Source organism: Danio aesculapii, chromosome 18, assembly GCF_903798145.1.
Source record: "Danio aesculapii chromosome 18, fDanAes4.1, whole genome shotgun sequence".
Classification (NCBI taxonomy): domain Eukaryota; kingdom Metazoa; phylum Chordata; class Actinopteri; order Cypriniformes; family Danionidae; genus Danio; species Danio aesculapii.
Window position 1 is genome coordinate 27727435 of NC_079452.1, and position 13833 is coordinate 27741267.

Below are 13833 nucleotides of genomic sequence, written 5' to 3' on the forward strand. Positions count from 1 at the left end.
TCTATGTTAATGAGGGAGAGATGGTCACCACTGGGCCGGGCTTTTAATATCTGATGGCATGTACAAAGGGAGAATGTCAATCAAAGTGTTTCTGCAAACTGTTTTTATCATGTGTGATTATAAAAAAATAGAAGTAATAAATTTTTACCTTTAGAAGCTGGTTCACACACTGCTGCCACATGACTGCGTTTAAACACCTTATAAAAGTGATTTTTGCAAGTTAAGCATCCATAAAAAGATCTGAAAGAACAAACTAGCGATCAATCTGCTAAACTTTCAACGATACAAAAAGTGTCCTGATATATAAGAAAGCCATAAAGCCAGTCAGATCTGAACAGGTGATTTCAGCTTGGCATTTCAGTATGCATCAGTGTGCAATAAGTGACGGTCCGTGAACGTTTCCAAACGAGCCATTCATTAACCATCATGACATTTAGGACACCTATTAGCATGCAGTCTCATGCACACACAAACACATAGCTCAGCCAGTGTGCTCTAGTTCCCTTATTAGGGCCCCTAGAGAGTCACACTGAACAAACACAGATTTTCCAACATTTGCACATACAGTTATTCGCCCTCCTGTGATTATTTTTTCAAATATTTCCCAAACGATGTTTAACAAAGCAAGAAATTTTTCACAGTATTTCCTATAATATTTTTTCTTCTGGAGAAAGTCTTATTTGTTATATTTCGGCTAGAATAAAAGCAGTTTTCAAATTTTTTAAAATCATTTTAAGGTCAATATTATTAGCCCCCTTAAGCAATATTTGTTTTGGATTGTCTACAGAGCAAACCACTGTTTTACAATGACTTGCCTAATTACCCTAACTTTACCCTAATTAACCTAGTTAAGCCTTTAAATGTCACTTTAAGCTGAATACTAGTGTCTTGAACAATATCTAGTCAAATATTATTTACTGTCCATCATGACAAAGATAAAAGAAATCTGTTATTAGAAATGATATTAGAAAATATATATACAGGAGGGCTAATAATTCTGACTTCAAATGTATGGCAGCTCTCATCGGTTTAAACAACAGCAGAATACTCTTCCAGCATCCTCATAAGAGACTCAAACCACTTTTCAGGCTTGTGAAAGTACCTTAAACTCTCTCTTAAACTCACCGTAGACAGTTTCAGTTTTCAATTGTCTGGCGAGTTGAAGAAACACTGTGGATTTGTGTTTGAGGATGACGAGATGGTTTGTTCTTGAAAACCTGTGAAATCCAGTAATTACTCCAGCAGCGTTCAGCTCTTCACTGCAAACCCTGAGCAGAAAAACAATGAATATCTCTGAAAGACAGAATGCAACGCAAAATAGACATACTGCTGGTATTTGTTCAACTCTTTATTACAGGTTAATGAGAAGATTCATTATCATCGGATTGTTGTTGAGGATAATTTTGTGTCATTAGTCGAAATTGTTGGTTCAAGATGGAGAGAATGTTCAGAGAACTTATGAAAGCAAAATAAAATAAAATAATATGTTATGTATAAAAATAAATTCAATTATTTTTCTAAAAATTCAGATTTTTTTGTTTATAATTAATATTAATATTAATAAACTTAAATAAAAAACTAAAAATATTACTTAAAAAATAAAATAAAATAAAATAAAATAGGTAATTGCAACAATTTTTCTTAAAATTCAGGGTTTTTTTTGTTTCTCACAATTCAGATTAATAAAACAGAAACATAAAAAAATTGTAAATTAAGTTTAAAAAATTTTATTAAATTAAATAAAAAAAGGCTTTATTTAACAGTTTTTTCTTTACAATTTAAATTTAGTTAAAATATAATGAAATGAAAAATAAAAATCATAAATAATAAAATAAAAGAAACTGTTATTCCAACAGTTTTTCCTTGAAATTCAGATTTTTTTTATTTCATCACAATTCAGATTAATAAAGCGTGCTGAGTGGAGAGTAATAATAATAAAAATAAAAATAAAATAAAATAAAATAAAATAAAATAAAATAAAATAAAATAAGGGCGACGTTGTGGGGCAGTGGTAAGCACAGTCGCCTCACAGCAAGAAGGTCACTGGTTCGAGCCTCGGCTCGGTCAGTTGGCATTTCTATGTGGAGTTTGCATGTTCTCCTCGTGTTGGCGTGGGTTTCCTCCGGGTGCTCCGGTTTCTCCCACAAGTCCAAAGACATGCAGTACAGGTGAATTGGGTAAGCTAAATTGTCCGTAGTGTATGTGTGTGAATGAGTGCGTATGGATGTTTCCCAGTGATGGGTTGCAGCTGGAAGGGCATCGCAATGTAAAACATATGCTGGATAAGGTGGCAATAAGGTGGCAGTTCATTCCGTAGTGGTGACCCCTGATTAATAAAGCCACTAAGCCGAAAAGAAAATGAATGAAAATGAATGTACTTAGCAGACATGCTTTGTTTTTTTAACAGCGAGGACCACAACAGAAACAAGCCCAAAGCTTTGTGTTTTTATCCTCAATGATTTTATTTCAAAATGTATGAGATACTTGTACTTTTGCACAGTTTGTTTAAAATCTGTCAAAAAAAGTAAGTTTTTCCTTACTATTCTTACTTTTTTAGTTTGTCACAATTATAAATTGTAAAATACTATAATTGTAAAATCAATATTAATAACATTAAATTACATAAAACAAAATAAAATAGGTAATATTCAAGGTTCCATAATGCAAAAGCATAAATGAATCAGAAAAAATAATAAAAACATGAATCACAAAATCCGGAAAACTTCTAATTTACAGATACGAATACACAGAATACACAGCTATAAGCAAACTGAAAATAAAATACAAGTATTTAACACAAATGTTTGCTTCTATTAGAGAACAGGGTTGGTCATATTGAAATCTACTTTATTTTTCACTAATACGCCCTCTAAACGTTTTTCCCTCAGATGCATCATGGTCTTGAGTAATAGCCAGTGAAAAGCTAAACTCTTTCAATTACCTCAGATTGCCGTTTACGCCACGAGTACCTTTGATTTGTTGTCACAACGGAATTAAAGGTGATTTTTCACATTTAAGCAGCCATTTTCCCTCTAACAAGACTCTGTGTGTCAGTAATCCATCAAACGGGACAGAAACAAGCGCGGTGAAACCTTCATCTGTCTGTCAGCACAACACACTGACTGCTGTATTGATCAGTAATCCTGCATAATAGAGCAAAAACAGCTGCTGCTCTGATTAGTGATCAGTATTTCTGTTTTAAAGCTCTCGTAAAATGTGCAGTTTTTATTCTATGTTTGACGTAAAGACAACTGAAACGCGAAGAGAGGGCGGGACATCGAGTAGCCCCTTTTTAAAAAACAACCAATCGCGTTTTGGTTTCATCACAGCTCTGCCAGTGAGAATGGTTAAAATTAAGCTCATCAAATGAAAAGCCAATGAGAAGAAGAGGGTTGGGCATGTCATGAAACCGTGGTACGAGTTGACGCCAAAAAACTCGTTGATCCCCCTTAGGCAGAAGTTACAAACTGCAAGCTATAGATGTTTATATCGGCTTCATATGTTCTAAATGTGAATTAGGTTTTGGAGCACACTAGATTATAGATATTTCACTGGACTTTGAGAGATTTTGGTGCAAAGGCTGATGTTCAGAATGCTTCCTAAATATATGTAGAAGATCTGCATTTGTGTGGAATTCAAAATAAACTATTGTGTTTGTTTCTGGTTTTACATTTTGCATGGGGGGGCAGCATGGTGGCTCAGTGGTAAGCATTGTCGATTCACAGCAAGAAGGTCGCTGGTTCGAGTCCTGGCTGGGCCAGTTGGCATTTCTGTGTGGAGTTTGCATGTTCTCCCTGTGTTGGTGTGGGTTAGAGGTCTGCGCGGGACTGTTTTTATAGTTGTTGTATTCCGCACCCAACGCGCTGTATTTTCAGTCTTTGTTCACCTGCTCGCAGCTTAGAATAATTTTCTACCCGACCCAACTGTTCCAGCGTTAGATCTGGTTTCCAAAACCTCAAGTTTAAATTGGGTACTACCAAAAGAGAGAGAGAACAGGTAAAACTTGTACAAGAATTGTAGGTTAAATGTCAGTTTTGTTTCCCCTTTGTGATGAGACATGAGTGCCACCTTAAACCTGAGGTTCCAGTATTCTTTAGCTGGTCGCAGCTGGTGCGACAATAAGAATGAGGAAATCACAGATATGCTGTTCCAAAATAACGGCGGGACTTGGAAGCGCTACTTTGTTAAACCGTTCGCTCCCGTTCAAATAGATCAATTACCAACCTACGTCACACATGATGTCACACGGGTCAAAAAAAGACAGGTAAACTAGTAAACATGTCAATAGTAAACATGTCGTGTTGTGCAGTAGGATGCCAAATTCAAAAGTCCAAAAATAGAAAACTTAACATTTACCGTACACCACACTGCTTTAATGCCAACTGCAGACGTCTTTGGCTAAAAGGGAGCTGAATGAAGTGATGACCTAATTAGAAATGCTGGACTCTGCATTTCTCATGTTATATTAGGTAAGTTCACGCTCTGCTGAATCAGACACATTACTCGTTTTTGATAGCAGAAATGATTTCAGCAAAAACAGTTAAACATGGTGAATTAAACTGCGGACACTGAATGTTCAGAATGAAATGTGAAAGTGTAAATTATTAAGGTAAAGTTCATTCATTTGTGACATTCATAGTCACACATTCATTCAGTGACTACTTGTGACACACTCCCTATATTGTTTACCACGGCACTTTGAATATTCAGTCTGAAATAACCTGCAAGTGTGACTTGAAAACAACATTAACACTGTTTATTTGACTGTGAACAATGTTGTACTGTGAGAGTCATTGGCTGCTAATATGATTTTGCTATTTAGAGTTTGCTAATAATACTTTTATGAAATTATATTATTAAGGAGAAAATTCAAATGTGCGAATATAAAACCAGCTTTACCTTTATGTACATTCATACTTTCACAGATTTAAAAAAATAATAATAATAAAATATTGTATATATATATATATATATATATATATATATATATATATATATATATATATATATATATATATATATATATATATATATATATATATATATATATTGAGTATAATAAAAATAGTTTTATGCTGCAAAAATAAATAAAAAAATAAATACATTACATATACAATAAAAACATTACTAATGCTTTGCTTCTTAGACTTTACACACCTGAAACTTGTCTATAGCACTTGTTCACTGCTGCTCTTATAGTTGTGTAAATTGCTTCCTTGTCCTCATTTGTAAGTCGCTTTGGATAAAAGTGTCTGCTAAATGACTAAATGTAAATGTAAAAATGGTTTCTTCTGTGTTTCTCATCCAAATTTCGCCAAACTTTTTCAATAATTGGCAGGAAGACATCTGCCGACACTGTGGTGAAAACCTCGGAAGCACGCCATGGTTAATCCTGAGCAAATACCTTAAAACTCTGTGTTACATTTAACCCCGCGTTACTTTGTGCCCCGCACTCCCCTATGTGTGTGGATGTGAGTGTATGGGTGTTTCCCAGTAATTGTATAAAAAAATAATTGAAATATATAAATGAAATGACATTTTACATCAGACTTTTCTTCTTGAAAATCTAATTTGGCAATTTTAACAATTTTTTACAATTGTCGCTTTTTTTCTCAGATTTTACATTACTTTTACTTTTTGCTCAGAAGAATTTGTAAAACTGTATAAATAAGATTTTTTTAACCAGTCACAAAAATGTATTACATCATTCATAAAATTATATCTCATAATTTAAAAAAGTTAAATCAGAATTGTGAAATATAAACGCACACTGTAAAAAAATCATACGATAAAAAGTCATGACAGCTAATGTTTATATGTTGCTTTAACTTATTTTAATAAGTTTCTAAAAGTCTAACTTAATATTTGAAGTCAGTTTGACTGATACAAGTAGTGACGACCAGAAAAGTTAGTTTGATTCAACTTTAAAATATAAATTGATTTAAAATTTTCATATTTTTTTATTTATTACAGCAAGATTTTTTATAGTGCAGAATTATAAATTAAATGGCATTTTACATCTTCCATACTTTTGTAATGGGCGACACGGTGGCACAGTGGTTAGCACTGTCACCTTACAGCAAGAATGTCGCTGGTTCGAGTCCCGGCTGGGTCAGTTGGTATTTCTGTGTGGAGTATATATGTCCTAGTCATAGACTGTAAAATATATGGACGTAGTATCCGTGACGTCACCCATAGCTTTCTGAACACTGCAAAAGAAGCTACAAGTAGGCGCGGCCAACCGTCGCCATTTTGTTCGCGCGTCATCGCACCCACGGCGAGATACCTGCTGGGAGAAACGCTTGATCCTTTATTACCTGCGACTCGTTTGTGTTCTGACCACATGTGCTTGGCTGTACACTATATCAATAAAGTGTTTAGACTTTTAAAAACACTGTAGTAATACATTGAGCCACTAAGCATTGTTCTTATTATGTTTTTCTACAGGAGGAAAACGCGAATTACTTCCAAACACTTCAGATATAGTGTGTGTTAGTAAATGCAAGACTATTGCTGAACTCCAGCATAACACTGTATAATAATGCTTCAGATGACTGATCTAGAGCCTACAGCTAATCAATCTGTCACATTCTGGAGTGCTTTACGGGTCTAAAGAAAAATATTAATGATAAATGATCTTAAATAAAACAAATACATTTATAGAGATGGTGTATAAGTATATAACTTTACTCACATGGGAAACGGAGGCCACATGAATGGTTTGTGAGCACAATTAAGAGCACACAACATCCCATATCATCTGATAATTGTAAGAAATAAGTCCAAAAGGCAGCTGACTGTTTAAAGCCACATAAAACAACACAAAAATACGATGAATATGCCGAGATCAGTGGCTAATCTGCTGGATTCAGCTGAGGTGAAGTGACGGCGACCAGCGAGACCTAGCTGTCACTCAAGTAGCCACGCCCTTAATTATGCAAACTTAATATAACCTAATATAAAGGAAATGGATGAGTTATAAAAAAATTCACCCCCCTCACAGTTGTCATATAGGGTAATAATAGCTATATGAACCAAAATCGTTCTTTGTACCAGGCTGTAAACACCTTTTTTTCTGCTGTAAAGTTGGCCATTCTAACAGTGGGCTCAATTGCAATTTGCTCTATTATGGAGCCAGGACTAGCGGAATTTTGATGAATTGCAGTTTCAGTTACTTCCGTATTGGCTTCCCGAGGGAGAGCGGGAGGTTGCCGCTTGGTCCCAGTACAGCTGGAATTGCGGTTCATTCTGCTGTGGCGACCCCTGATGAATAAAGGGACTAAGCCAAAGGAAAATGAATGAATACATCATTTAAAAGATTAAATCTCATAATTCAAAAACACTAAATCAGAATTGTGAAACATGAACCCAGAATTATGAGTTAAATGTTTGCATTTGGTTCAGGGTTAAACAAGGGTTAGTGGTTTTGTGCAAAAGATTTCCACTAATAACTCATTCCCCATGTCAGCACTCCTCATCATCCTGTGCGTTCTGGATTCATCCTCCTCCGGAAAGCGCCGGCGTGTTGTTATTGTGCGTGGGTCGAGACACAGAGTAGGTGGATCTAGCCTACAGCTGAATAAAACACTGTATTTACGTTTGCTTCAGACTCAATGTGGCAGATGAACAGCCCCCGAGATGCACCGGTGCAACAAAAACACTCCCTCAAACATATAAAGTACATCTCTCCCATTCTTACAGCTCAATCCTGCATCTCAAACAGCCCCAGGTCTCTGGAGCGGAGAGGAGAAGACACGGTATTGTGGGAATAATTGTCTAAGAGTGGAAAGAAGGATTCGGTTCAGTCTAGCAGTATGACACGACAGCACTATGTAGCAAATTACAATTCTCTATCGGTTTATAGTGTCACAGAATGTTTTATTCTCACCCAGCTTAATACAACCCAGGCTCATTCTGAAAACGTACCCCTATATACATTTCTGGTTACTAATTTCTAATAACTGGTTTCTTTCATCTTTGCCATGATGACAGTACTTAATATTTTACTAGTTATTTAGCAAGATACTAGTATTCAGCCTAAAGTGTCTTTTAAAGGCTTAACTAGGTTAATTAGGTTAAGGTTAATTAGGCAAGTCATTGGAGAACTGGTTTGTTCTGAAGTCAATCACAAAATATTAATTTCTTAATAATTTTGATCTTAAAATTATAGTTTTGGGAAAAGCCACTATACAAGTAAACTTGAATAGAAAGTTTTATTAATTTTAGTTTGGCTGGAATAAAATCATATATATATATATATATATATATATATATATATATATATATATATATTTATTTATTTATTTATTTATTTATTTATATGATTTTATTCCAGCCAAACTAAAATAAATAAAACTTTCCATTCAAGTTTAATTGTATAGTGGCTTTTCACAAAAACTATCATTCCAAAGCAGCTTTACAAAAGTGCATCATTACAGTACATTACAAACAAATGATAGTACAAATGTATAGGAAATACTGTCATAATGCCATTGGTTCATTAAAAAAACTTCAAAATATTGAGGAAAAAAAGGTAATAAAAATGTGTAAAAGGGCTAATAATTTTACTTTAACTGTACATACAACTTTAGCTTCATGAAAATAATATACTTGTGATAATGGCATGGGAACAATTTTTAGACCATTTGAAATATCTCAATTTGTACAATCTATACTTATGGGAGAAAAATGTTTGTGTAAAAGCTATTTTTTGTAAACTGATGGATGACTTTTCCAAATTTACAATAGAAATGTTGTCATTTAGGCGACGCAGTGGCGCAGTAGGTAGTGCCCTGGAAGGGCATCAGCTGCATAAAACAAATGTTGGATAAGTTGGCGGTTCATTCCGCTGTGATGACCCCATATTAATAAAGGGACTAAGCCGAAAAGAAAATGAATGAATGTTGTCATTTAAAGCTTTTTTTTTTTGCATAAAATTTATTTAAAAAATACAAATTTTAGATATGTTCATACTCATTTTTTGACATCCAGTTCAACTACATTGGTGAAATAACCCTGATGTTAATTCACAATAAATCGTGGAAACATTTGTAATTCTACGAGATTGTAATTGTTTGGGTGGGGGGGGGTGTAAACTGTATTTTCACCCAGCTCTAATCTGATGAAGATATGAATCTGAAAATGATTTTTCTTTTTAAACACACATGGAAAGAAATCAGTTTTTCATTATTTACTCACCCTCATGTCAGTCCAATCCAGCTCAGATTCTTTCATCTGTGCAAAACAAAAGAAGACTTTTAGGATTATCCTCATCACATTTTTGTTGCTCACAATACAAGCGAAATGGGATTTTTCCAAGTCATCATTTTTAAAAAGGGACATCAAAAAACTTTGCTTTTATATACTGATTATTATTAAAACAGGTAAAAAAAAAAAAAAAGATATGAATGAACGCACTTTAATATACGCTGAGTGTAATTTCATCCAATTTCATCCAAGTGCCAAATGACTGACAGGCAGAAAATGTTTCTGGTTTACTAAAAATCCGCTTCTTTTCAGGGAAATCTGTCCAGTTCCATTCACAGGATTACAATAATTATTTATAGAACCACAATCTGCATATCTGTTCCTCACAAAAAAGCTTCATATGGCTGCAGAAGACATTATAAAATATAATGAAGCAAGTCTTCTGGATTATCGTTATGGTGCAGTGCACATTCCCTTTCACTGCATGGAAAAAAGAGTCCTGCAAAGAGTTCACAGAGCAAACGTCAGGCAGTACAGAAAAACTGAATTCTCTTTTCCATCTAATCAACACTTACTGACTGCTTTATAGATGCAACAGTGAATCACCACAGGCAGAAACACTGGACAGCAAAGCTGAGAAACCCCCTGTGTTTTACCTGGCACACACACACGCACTCACACACAAATGCACACATGCATGCACACAGACACACTTGTGCACATTTGTGACCTTGTGTAGATGAGCATGTGGTGCACATGTGTGTGTGTGTGCGCATTTTTGTGTATGTGTATACATAACCATGTGTATATGTGCATATGTGTGCGCATGTAAAGGTATATGTGTGTGTGCATATACAGTACACACATATACACATGCACAGACATATATAAGTGTATGTTCATTCATGTGTGTGTGTGTGTGCACATATACACATGCACATGTGAACATGGCTATGTGTATATGTGCATGTGTGTGTGCATACTGTATGTAGGTATGTGTGTGCGCTTTGAGTGTGTGTATATATAATACACACACACACACAAGTGTATGTTCATTCTTGTGTGTGCATTTATATACACACAAAGCACACACATGCATCTCACGCACACATATGTGTATGTGTACATGACCATGTGCATTTGTGCACGTGTTTGTATGTGTGTGTATGTGTGTGCATGCATGTGTATGTGTGTAAAGGACCACATGTATATGTGAACTTGTATATGTGCACACAAATAAACACACACACACACACACACTGTAAGCATGTTAATTCATAAATGTGTGTGTGTGTGTGCGCATTTATATACACACAAAGCGCACACATTAACACAAACACACCACAAATACACATGGGGACATATACATGTGCACATACATGCACACAAACGCACACACACATACATGCATCCACACACAGCTTTTTCTGATTGCTACTTCAAATACAGCAAACCTTCACAATAATACTCCAGAGTCCAGTTACACTGTAGTTATCACGGGTTTAACCTCGGGACGTTCTCCTGGTAAACTCACACTCTGTCAGCGAATATAGAAGCTGATCTGCAGTCATGTGATCCTCCACTGGTTGACAGAGAGTGTTTTAGTATGTCAGTGCTGTCAGTTCAGTCTAATCTGCCTCCTGACAGAGAATAACAGCGCTCGCTAATCCCATCAAATCAACCGAGAGCCAACGCATCTTACAGCAAACACGCAAACATACTGTACACACAATGGATTCCTTTTATGTGCTGTTTAAACTTAAGCGTTTTCTTTTAAAATCGCACCAGTTTTGCTACGGTTACGTCTGTCGTCCACACCACTTTGTTATCTTGAAAGCCATCGTTTTATTTCCAGTATCACAATTCCCACTCTAAACGAAACATCTAAAATGTATTTGAGATTGTCGTAAATGTACACGGTGCCCTCTAGTGGAGATACGAAAACAAAAACTGCAAGAAAACAGTCCAGGGTACATATTTCTTAGCTCTCAAAAATGTAGCCCTGGGCACATATCTCCAATGGGTTGTAAATAAAAGTGAATTTACCCATGAGAACCCAGACTGATTTCTCTTTATAGGAGAATTATGAGGCATAAAATACAGACTTATAACAAGTTTCTGCAGTTGTTTTTGTGAAAGATCTGTACTGTTGTGTGACATCAGGCGTTTATAATAAGTTCTTCATGTTACATATGTCACATTGGGCATTTATTTCACAATTTAAAAAAAAACATTTTGTCAGTTTTATTTGCTACATAAATTGTTTTTTCTGTTTATTTGCTTTTCCATAACATATTTTAAAGTGTTACGTCCTACATTAGTCTGGGGGAAATACAATGAACGCAACAATATTAATTTAAAGAGCACTAAACTGGGACCAGTCACAACACAACAACGAGTAAAGTTCCAAAAATTTATTTACAAAAAAAAAAAGTAAGTCACACACAATGTAGTGTTAAGGAAGCTCTAGCTTCAGGAGGGGAATAAAGCCAAAATAACAAACAAAAACAGGGTTCTGTCTGGGAGTAAAACCTCTAAATAAGCTACAAGAAAATGATGAAAATTAACAACAAAACTACTGACTCCCTGACTGACCTCAAAACAGGAGAAAAGCCCAACAAAAAGAAAAAGGCCGACCACCTTCTTACTGCTTCCTGGGGGAAAAAGCAAAAGAACGAAATCAAAGTTTAAATCGCGATACTGCTCTTAGCCACAACAGAGAACAAGTACTAATTGTCAACAAGATTTTAAGTCACCACAATTCAACTTTCCAACAGTTCACAACAGCTTCAATTTAACTGAAACCCAGCTAGTGCTCTGGAGAAAGATTCCTCTCTAGCTCCTTTCTCAACATCCAAGTGTTTGGCCTGTGTTTTTATCCCTTCTCACTCCTCCATGTTAAGTGAACACAGCTGTGAGAAGCCATCAGCAACCTGCTTGAAACTCAGGAGTCAAGGCAAAAAAATAAATAAAAGAACAGGGAGAAAGGCATTTGACACAATATAAACACAATAACTTTAAACAATACGTCTCTAAACGTAACAAAAGCCACATAACAGACTATTACATTTTACAACAGCTCTATTGAAACATCAAAATTCTACCTATTTTGGTATATGGTTGTTCAGGTTTTTTTCACAACTTGAAAATGAGTGAACTAAATAAAAATAAATAACTACCTCACACTGAAGGTCAACATGTTAAAAATGCACATAACATTGCAGAAATGTGTATATTGTGCAATAAAACTGTAAACAATACAAAGCTCAGTGCAAAAATGACATGCACAGAACGCAATAATGCCACAGAAATGTGTATATTGTGCAATAAAACTGTAAATAATACAATGCTCAGTGCAAAAATGACATGCACAGAATGCAGTAACGCCACAGAAATGTGTATATTGTGAAATAAAACTGTAAACAATACAAAGCTCAGTGCAAAAATGACATGCACAGAACGCAATAATGCCACAGAAATGTGTATATTGTGCAATAAAACTGTCAACAATACAATGCTCAGTGCAAAAATGACATGCACAGAACGCAATAATGCCACAGAAATGTGTATATTGTGAAATATAACTGTAAACAATACAATGCTCAGTGCAAAAATGACATGCACAGAACGCAATAATGCCACAGAAATGTGTATATTGTGCAATAAAAGTGTAAACAATACAATGCTCAGTGCAAAAATGACATGCACAGAACGCAGTAATGCCACAGAAATGTGTATATTGTGCAATAAAACTGTCAACAATACAATGCTCAGTGCAAAAATGACATGCACAGAACGCAGTAACGCCACAGAAATGTGTATATTGTGCAATAAAACTGTCAACAATACAATGCTCAGTGCAAAAATGACATGCACAGAACGCAATAATGCCACAGAAATGTGTATATTGTGCAATAAAACTGTCAACAATACAATGCTCAGTGCAAAAATGACATGCACAGAACGCAGTAACGCCACAGAAATGTGTATATTGTGCAATAAAACTGTCAACAATACAATGCTCAGTGCAAAAATGACATGCACAGAACGCAGTAACGCCACAGAAATGTGTATATTGTGAAATATAACTGTAAACAATACAATGCTCAGTGCAAAAAAACGCAGTAATGCCACAGAAATGTGTATATTGTGAAATATAACTGTAAACAATACAATGCTCAGTGCAAAAATGACATGCACAGAACGCAATAATGCCACAGAAATGTGTATATTGTGAAATATAACTGTTAACAAACAATACGACAAAAAATGCACTTATTGCAAAAACATTGCAAAAATGTGTGCTATAAAATTGTAAACAAACAGCACAATGCTCATTATTTAAAAAAGTGCACGTAGTACAATGACATTGCAAAAATGTGTATTATGTGCAGTAAATGTTGCTTGACATGTCAGCCACCATTGGAGGCTCTTGTGTCATCTTCCCTGTATGCACAAAAAAAAAAAAAAAAAGTTTATTCTGATCCATTGTTATTACTGTTATCTTCCCAATTTAGGCCAAATGCAAGTTTTTGAAGAAAATTCTATCCTCCGGTGAAGCAACAACGCACATCACAGTTCTCATAGACATGGGGCACAATGGAATACCTTGTCATTTTCAGAGTA

General features: G+C 35.1%; 1 long non-coding RNA gene across 1 annotated transcript in view; it reads right to left on the reverse strand.

The window, feature by feature from the left end:
- The window catches only part of LOC130245232 (uncharacterized), a 57857-nt gene that overhangs the window by 15940 nt on the left and 28084 nt on the right, over positions 1-13833 (reverse strand). Inside the window, exons 2-3 of the long non-coding RNA XR_008839315.1 lie at positions 9199-9234; positions 1126-1268 (exon numbers count right to left, since the gene is read on the reverse strand). This is a non-coding gene — a long non-coding RNA (uncharacterized LOC130245232). The remainder of the gene's footprint in view (positions 1-1125; positions 1269-9198; positions 9235-13833) is intronic.